The sequence below is a fragment of the Terrapene carolina genome, unplaced genomic scaffold (assembly GCF_002925995.2).
Source record: "Terrapene carolina triunguis isolate 2854851 unplaced genomic scaffold, T_m_triunguis-2.0 Scaffold34377, whole genome shotgun sequence".
Taxonomy (NCBI): Eukaryota; Metazoa; Chordata; order Testudines; family Emydidae; genus Terrapene; species Terrapene triunguis.
The window spans coordinates 595-9,497 of NW_020698728.1; the positions used below are offsets into that span (position 1 = coordinate 595).

General features: G+C 43.0%; 1 pseudogene; it reads right to left on the bottom strand.

Annotated features, from left to right (window-relative positions):
- Positions 1-1,050: 1,050 nt before the first annotated feature.
- Positions 1,051-1,967, bottom strand: LOC112104885 (annotated as a pseudogene).
- Positions 1,968-8,903: the final 6,936 nt, after the last annotated feature.

An 8,903-nucleotide genomic window follows, 5' to 3' on the forward strand; every position in this document is an offset into this window, starting at 1 on the left:
TTACAGTGCCAAAAGAGTCCAAAGTTACCTTATCATAGATCAGAATCAGGCCCATGTAACATAGTTTTTGAATACTGGGACAAATTCTACATTATTATTAATTATTATTATTAATATTAATATTATTATATATGAGAGAAAATGTATTTATTATTATTGTTTTGATTGCTCACTTGATTTCCCCTCACTGACTGCCTAAATCAATGATATCTAGGCAATTGGAGAATAGTGTCACAATTGTCGTGGAAAGAATCACCCACGCACTGATTTTAGTTCACAGACTCAGAGCCTGAGGCCTTTATTGCAATACGTACCAAACGCGTTTGGAGTGCAGTTCGAAAACTGACACACCGAGGACCGCTCGCAGGCGGGTTTTTATTTCATTAAACCGCAAGCAAAGTATAGACAATACGTCATGATTTAAGAAACTGGGGTCATTAGTTAAGAAACTGGGGTTGGGGTCAGTCCTCCCCCCTCCCGGTACCTTCCTCATTATTTTTTCGAGAAGTGGGTGTTTATTTGGGTAGAGGGGCGCTTGGTGGTTTTCCCCAGGGGTGGTACTTGGCATCAGTTTGGGTACATTTCTCGGCAAGGCACATGTTATTTTCCGGAGTTTTTCGGTTAGGGGTTAAGGGGGGGGTTATGGGACTCTAAAAGAAGGGCCATGATTGGTTAATTTGCAGATAGCTTGCGACTGCAAGAATGATTAACTCTTTTGCAAAAGCAATTTCTTAATGTAAGCGGATATTGTATTTTTCGAGCGGTTTCATAAACTTGCAGTTATTATGTTGCTAAAGCAGTTTCTTGCTATAGCTTTTAGCATCATTCTGGGTTTTTCTTTTTCCCCCCCCTCCTCTGGTCATTACCCTTGACTGAGTTTGGCAGAGAACCGTGTTATTCAGTCTTGCTCATGCTAAGGCCTGTACTACTCTGTATAAAGGCCGTCAGCATAACAGATCTCTGCTAGAGGGTTTATTTCGGGGCCTTCAGATTCAAAGCTCTGGCTATTAAAAGGAAGGCCCCCCTGTTCTATATCCCCACACATCCTACTGAATGCCTTTCTCAAGATTTCTTTAATGCCTTTGTTCCCTAGAGCGTATATGAAGGGGTCAAGCAACAGTGTCACAATAGTTTTCAAGAGGGTGACAATTTTGTTCATTTCCAGCGAGTTCTGTTTAGAAGGCTTAACGTACAGAAAAATAGAGCAGCCATACCATATAACCACAATGGTGAGATGGGAAGAGCAAAGTGGAAAAGGCCTTTTGCCAGCTGTGGGCAGATGTGATTCTCAGGATGGTGGAGATGATGTAAATGTAAGAGACCAGGGTGACTTCACAGGAGCCCAGGATGACAATAAAGCAGATAGTAATGTACACCATCTCAACGAGGTGCATGTCTGTGCAGGAGAGCTCTATCCAAGAATCTATGTCACAGAAGAAATGGTTGATGGTGGTAGGGTCACAGAAAGATAACCTGATGATCAGAAACACTGGCACAGAAATAGTCAGGAAGCTACTTGCCCATGAACCAAGGGCCAGCTGAATGGACAAGGTGCTGTTCATGATGGAGCTATAGCGCAATGGGTGGCAAATGGCCAAATAGCGATCACAGGCTATGACGGCCAGGAGTAGATATTCAGTGCAGCCTAGGGAGAAGACAAAGTACATCTGCAGGAGGCAACTGGGGAAGGAGATAGTTTTGCTTTGGGACACAAGGATGGCAAGAGTTTTGGGAATGTAGGCAGTGGTGAAACAGATGTCTGGGAAGGACAGATTGCAGAGGAAGAAGTACATAGGCGTGTGGAGGCGGCGGTGGGTACCCACTAAGGATATGATGGTGATGTTTCCCATCAGCATCAGGATGTACATGAACAAGAAAAGCAGGAAGAGAGAGATCTGCAAATGCCAAGAGCCAGGGAACCCAAACAGAATAAATTCCTTCACATTGGTTTAATTTCCCTTCTCCATTTGGGTGTTCTACCTGCCAAAACACAGGAACCATAAAAGGAAGACAAAGAAATACACAGGAGGCTTTGTTAGATGCAGCTCATTGTTGATAGACAACAAACTGAACAGTCATATATAATTTTTAAAGCCTGCAGTGATCATATAGTCTGACCTCCTTCATAACACAGGCTCGATAATTCCACTCACCAAAGCCCAGTAACTAGTGGTTTAACCAGAGCCTATCTCTTAGGGGGAAAAATCCTATCTTGACTGGACACCCCTCTAATGTTAAAGAGCTGTATCCTACTTATATGATGTAGTGCACATTCAACTCCCAATAGGAGCTGGGGCATTAGACTTTCAATGGCAGACTGGCACCTAACTCCCCTAGGTTGCTTTGCAAATCCCAGCCTTAGATTCCATTCCACCAGCAGAGCCAGGAAACCTGGCCTAACTCACCTCCCAAAGCCAGAAACAAACCCAGGATTTTTCACTCTCAGTCCTCAGCTCTAAGCACGAGACCCCACTTCCCTCCTAGAGCTGGGAATGGAACCCAGGAGTCCTGACTTCTAGCCCTCCAACTGTTAGACTCCATTCCACTGAGCTATTAGTGCACACTGCCTTCACAGAGCCAGAAACAGCACCCAAGAGTCCTGGCCTATATTTTCAAACGAGACTGCTTATTTGGGGTACCCCAGTTTTTTGATGTCTACCTCAAGACATCTAAAAGGGCCTGGTCTCTAGTGAACATCTTGGGTCCCTCTCAGCTTGGGACTCCAGAACCCTGTCTTGTTGAGCCAGACACGCAAGCCTGATGAAACACAGACCCGGGGTCTGAACCACGTCCCCAAAGCTGCAGGCTTTCACTGAAAACCACTCAGCAGGTACTCCTGTCTCCAGCACCCAGATACCCAGTTCCAAGTGGGATCCAAACCCCAAATAAATCTGTTTTACTCTGTATAAAGCTTATACAGGGTAAATTCACAAATTGTCCACCTTCTATAACACTGATAGAGAGATACGCACAGCTGTTTGCCCTCCCCCTGTCCCAGGTATTAATCACTTAATCTGGGTTAATTAATAAACAAAAGTGAATTTATTAAGCATAGAAAGTAGGATTTAAGTGGTCTCAAGTAATAACAGACAGAACAAAGTAAGTTACCAAGCAAAATAAAACAAAACATGCAAGTCTAAGCCTAATATATTTAAGAAACTGAACACAGGTAAATCTCACCCTCAGAGATGTTCCAATAAGCTTCTTTTACAGACTAGCCTCCTTCTAGTCTGGGTCCAGCAATCACTCACACTCCCGTGGTTACTGTCCTTTGTTCAGGTTTCTTTCAGGTATTCTTTGGGGGTGGAGAGGCTATCTCTTGAGCCAGCTGAAGACAAAATGGAGGGGTCTCCCAGGAGCTTAAATAGACTTTCTCTTGTGGGTGGAGATCCCCTCCTCTCTCCTATCCAGAATTCAGCTCCAAGATGGAGTTTTGGAGTCACATGGGCAAGTCACATGTCCATGCATGACTTAGTTCCTTACAAGTGGCAGCCATTGTTTACATGCTACCTTGAATGTCCTCAGGTAGACTTTTCATGTGGATGGAGTCTTCCAAGTTCCATTGTCTGTTAAGTGTTTCTTGATTGGCCACTTAACTTGCAAATTCCTTTCTAAAGAAGCTGACCAAATGCTTTTCTAAGGCTACTTAAAATCAAATAAGTACACAGCCAATATTCATAACTTTGAATACAAAAATGATACACGCATACGAATAGGATGAATATATTCAGTAGATATGTTACATGGCATATGTAGCATAAAACATATTCCAGTCATGTCATATTTACATTTTTTTACATATTTACATTCATAAGCATATTTACATAAAGCATTATGGGTGCAACATCATATGGGCCTAATCCTTTCCCCTAGTACAGTCCTTGTTCCAGCTCAGATGGTAGCTCAGGGATTTCTCATGACTGGCCGCCCCTTTTGTTCTGTTCCACCCCCATCCTTTGTCTCTCTCTGAGTCCCCCACCCGCTCCTTCTAAATGGAAAAGCACCAGGTTTAAGATGGATTTCCATACAGGTGACATGGTCACATGTTCTGTGAGACCCCAAGCCTTCATTCTTTCTGTTCTGAGTCACATGAACACAGGAAGGCTTACAAGTAAACAGAGCCATTTACAACCAATTGTCCTGGTTAATCGGCGCCATCAAGATTCTAAACCACCATTAATGGCCCACACTTTGCATAGTTACAATAGGATTTCAGAGTAATACTTTATATTTCTAGCTTCAGATACAAGAATGATACATTCATACAAATAGGATGAACACACTCAGTAGATTATAAGCTTTGTAATGATACATTACAAGAGTTTTTTTGCATAAAGCATATTCCAGTTATATTATATTCACACTCATAAGCATATTTCCATAAACATATGGAGTTCAATGTCACAAGTAGCTCTCAAAGCACTTCACCCAGGAGGTCAGGGTCACTATCCCCATTTTACAGATGGTGAAACTGAGGCACAAACAAGGGAAGCTTTACTCTGCTGTGAGTGAGAGGGAAATCAGTTGCAATGACTGCAGAGGAATTACTCCATATTTACACTGGGATGAATGAGAGGTAGAAGCAGGCCCATTGACTCAAATGGGCTAAAAACCAGATTATTTCGCCCTGATCATCCACTCACTTACACTGGCTTTACACAGGTATAACTCCATTGACTTCAGGGGTGTTTCTGGATTTACACTGGGATAGGCTCAGGATCTTGCCCCATGTGTGCACAGCATGTGCCTGAATTTCAGAGGAGCAGAGGGAATCAGAACCCTGGTCAAACCACATGGACTAGATCTTCATCTTGAGTAAATAAGCCAATCTGTGCTGATTTCAATTGAGCAATGCTAGCTGACAGCTGCTGGGGATCTGACCCATTTTGACCTGGGAGATCAGGAACTACAGGTGCCCATTTCTCATTTTCTTGCCCTGAGCTGAAATTTAGTAGACACAGTATTTCATTCTTAAAGATGCTTTACATTTACTTTCTTAAAAATAAGTTCCAAAAAGAACCATTTCCTTTTTTTAAAGATTTGTTTCTCTCTCTCAACCGAGCTAGAAAGTATTTTGCTGTATTGAAACTGAAGAAAATAAAATAAAGCACAAAGTATCCATCATTCCCTCCTCATGTACCAGATGTCCCCTGCAGGAGCAAAAGCAGCCAGACTGTGAGGTGCCCAGTCACACTTTGATCTTGTAAGCCAGATTCCCAAAGGTGTTTAGGCACATAAAGATGCAGACAGGCGCCTAGTGGGACTTTCCAAAGCACCTTAATGGATGAGGTGCTTAACTCTCATTGGATGTTAGGTGGCTAATCTGTTTAGGCACTTCTGAAAATCCCATTGAGGCCCAGCTCCTCAAAGGTATTTAGGCATATTAGCTTTCTTCCAGTCTTCTGGAGAATGCCCAGTATTCCAATACATATTGAAAATCAACATTAACAGTTCAGTGAGCTCCTCAGCGAGGTCCTTTACAATTCTTGGATGCAAGTTGTCTGTACCTGCTGGTTCAAAAATGTCTCACTTTACTAGATTCTGTTTAACATCCTCCAGAGTGTTATCTGGAGGATAGAATGGAAAGAGTGTTATCATACCATATGATGAGACTATATCATCTGTTTTTTCCTGAGATTCAGAACAGAAATATTTATTGAACACTTCTGCCTTTTCTGTATTATCATTGATAATTCTGCCATTTCCATCTATTAATGGACCAATATCATTGTCAAGATTCTTTTTGTTCTTGATATATTTTAAAAATTCCTTATTGTCCTTAACTCTGCTGGCCAAAGATTTCTACTTGTGTCCCTTTGCTTCCCTTATCAGTTTTCTACAGTTCCTAACTTCTGATTTATATTCATTACTATCAACTTCCCCTTGCTTAATTTGTTATATATTATTTCTTAGTTTGTTTTATAGCTGCCTTCACATCCCCTCTAAAAAAGGTCATTTTTAAACCAGCACAACATTTTCCCTCAGTTGTGGGATTGTGGCTGTTGGGGCATCTACTAAAGTATTTTTTGAATGATTCCCAAGCATAATTTACATTTTCATAATTACATTCTTCGTCTCTTCTCATTTGGCTCATAATCACTTTTAGCTTTGTGAAATTAGCGCCACTACAGCACCAAGTATATCTATATTACTGGTCTGGACTTTATTCTGCTTTCACATTATAAATGTGATCAAATCATAATCACTTGTACCTATGCTACCATTAATTTTTAGTTCTGTGATCAGTTCCTCTTTATCTGGCAGGACGAGGTCTAATGTAGAACTCCCCCAGGGAGGATGCAACATTTTTGAGTTAGGAAATTGTCATCTATGATGTTTAGAAATTCCAGGGATGTTTTAGTACTGACAGCATGAAACCTCCAGCATGTATCACTCACATTGGTGTCCCCCAGGACCGTGCAGCTTTTCTTGTACACATTATAGATTGGTGCGTAAAGAGGTGGTCATCTTGTTCCCTAGTGTGATTTGGTTTTATTTCATTTACTTTCAAATTATTTCTGTCAAAAACAAAATAAATTATTTGAAATCAAATTCTTTTCATGAAACATTTTGATTTTGATGAAACTTCAAGTGAAAAATTGAAAACATTTGGCCAATTTTGGTGATTAAGAAATGGGTTTTATCAATGTGGCCTAAGAGGGTTAAGCCCCCTCCTCCAATTGATAGCCATAGTGTGAGGCCAGAAGGGACCATTAGATCATCTAGTCTGATCTTCTGTATATCACAGGCCATTGAATTTCATCCAGTTACACATGTATTGAGGTCAATAACTTGGGTTACACTTTCAATCCTTAGGAGACTAAACTGTTGTGAGCCACAGGCAGAGACCAGGAGAGACTGAGGTGACACCAGTGCCCATGGCCTCTGCAAAGACAGGGAATTGGTCAGCTGAGATATGTCCAGATGATCCCAGCAGGCAATCCATGCCCCATGCTGAGGGGAGGGGATCCCTACCAATTGACCTGGGGGGGAAATTCCTTCCTGACCCTAAATCTGGGGATCACTTTAAACTGATCATGTGAGGAAGACATACCAACCAAGCTCTTGAGAAAGAATTTTCTGTACCACTTCAGTTCACTGACCCACCCTGTCTGGTGTTCTATCTCCAGCTGTTTCCAGTCTCTGATGCTTCAGAAGAAGATTTAACAAACAAACAAAACAACCACCACCACCAACAACAGAATACAGAGCAAAGGGGGAACAAAAACCCACCTTCTTCCTGACCCTTGCATGTGACTGGCTGAATCCCTGAAGCATGAGATATGATTATAGTCATTGTCTGAATGCAGAGCTGCAAGTTTTGTGAGAATGTTGAGGGCAGTGCAGGCAAATCTGTGCTCTCTGGGTATGTCTACACAGCACATTAAGCCTGAGCTCTGACTCAGGTTTGAGACCAAGACCCTCTTCTGTCCATACACAAATCAGACTGACTTGGGTCAGCAAACACTTGGGACCCGGGTGCTAGGACCCTACTAGGGGCATGGGTCAGAGCCCAAGTCCTGCTGTGACTTGGGTCCAAGCACTATCATTTTGCTGTATGGACACAGCTCATGCCACAAACCCGAGTCAGAAGGTCTGCGGAGTGCAGTGTGGACATGTTAGTATGGCTGTGAGACCCGGGTCCAGCAATTGTAAACCCAGGTTTACAATGCAGTGTGAACGCTCAAACATGGGCTTGGAAACACCGAGTCCACAAAGCCATGAAGGAAGGGGATGAACCGGTGGATTCATAGATTCATATTTTCACAGGCTCCTAGGCCGATAGGAACCACAACACCCATCCAGGCCAACTCCCCATAAAAACACAAAAATACAAATGCATACAGGCCTCAGAATTTCTCCTGGAGGCTGGATTAAAGCATGTATTTTACAACATAGCTCCATTCCTTTCATCAGAGTTACCTCTCATTCACACTGAGAGGAGAAACATGCCTATTGGTTTCACGCAGTTGCTTGTGATTTAGGACAGTGACAATGGGATGAGAATTAATAGGGGCTCATGAGGAATATAGAAGTGACAGACCAGAAGATTGAGCCCTTTCCTGCATCCACCCAAAATGTAGATCATAGACACTAGCGGAGACTTGACTGGAAGGTTGAGTAAGAATTGAGTAAGAATCTCAGGAGATAGCCAATGGACTTCAGTGTGAATATGGCCCAAGTAACAATATTGCCCAGTAAGGCTGGGATTTTCAAAGGGGCTTAAGGGAATTAGGACCCTGGTTTTCAATGGAACTTGAGAACCTAACTCCGATAGGCTCCTTTGAAAATCCAAGGATAAGTGAGCACTAAGTAAATAATGACTAATAAGAAAGTAAATAAGGAATGAGGACTGGGTAAACCCCAAATCAGCTTTCTACAACTTTGACTGGGCTTTCTGTGCCTTTGCTGATCGGCTGTTTGCTCCAACGCTCCCCCTCCCCCAGCCTCTTCACCTCAAGGTGTTTACACACTGCATGCTTTTTTTGGTGGCATGTGGAGTACATATGCGGGCAGCCCTCTAGCACGGGTGTAAACAGCAGTGTAGAGGTGATGCACGGCTTAGGTGAGATAAGAAACACTTGAAGCCTGTTTGTATGTGTTCAAGTACAGACCCTACACAACTCTCTACTCGCCCAAGCAGTGCAGTCTACACTGCTATGTTCAGCTGTGTAGTGTCCTGCTGCCTCCCCAGTGCCGGAGCCTTTCCCCACACCAGGAAAAGACTCCAGCAGTGGGGAAAGGCTCTGGCAGGGGAGATGTAACCAGAAAAGGCTCCAGCAGCTTCCCACTGCTGAAGCGTTTCCCCACTGCCTTCCCCCTGCCAGAGTCGTTCACTGACCCGTGCAGCTGCACACCGCAGCATGGACACCACTTGCACTGCACTGCAGCATGTAGCTACA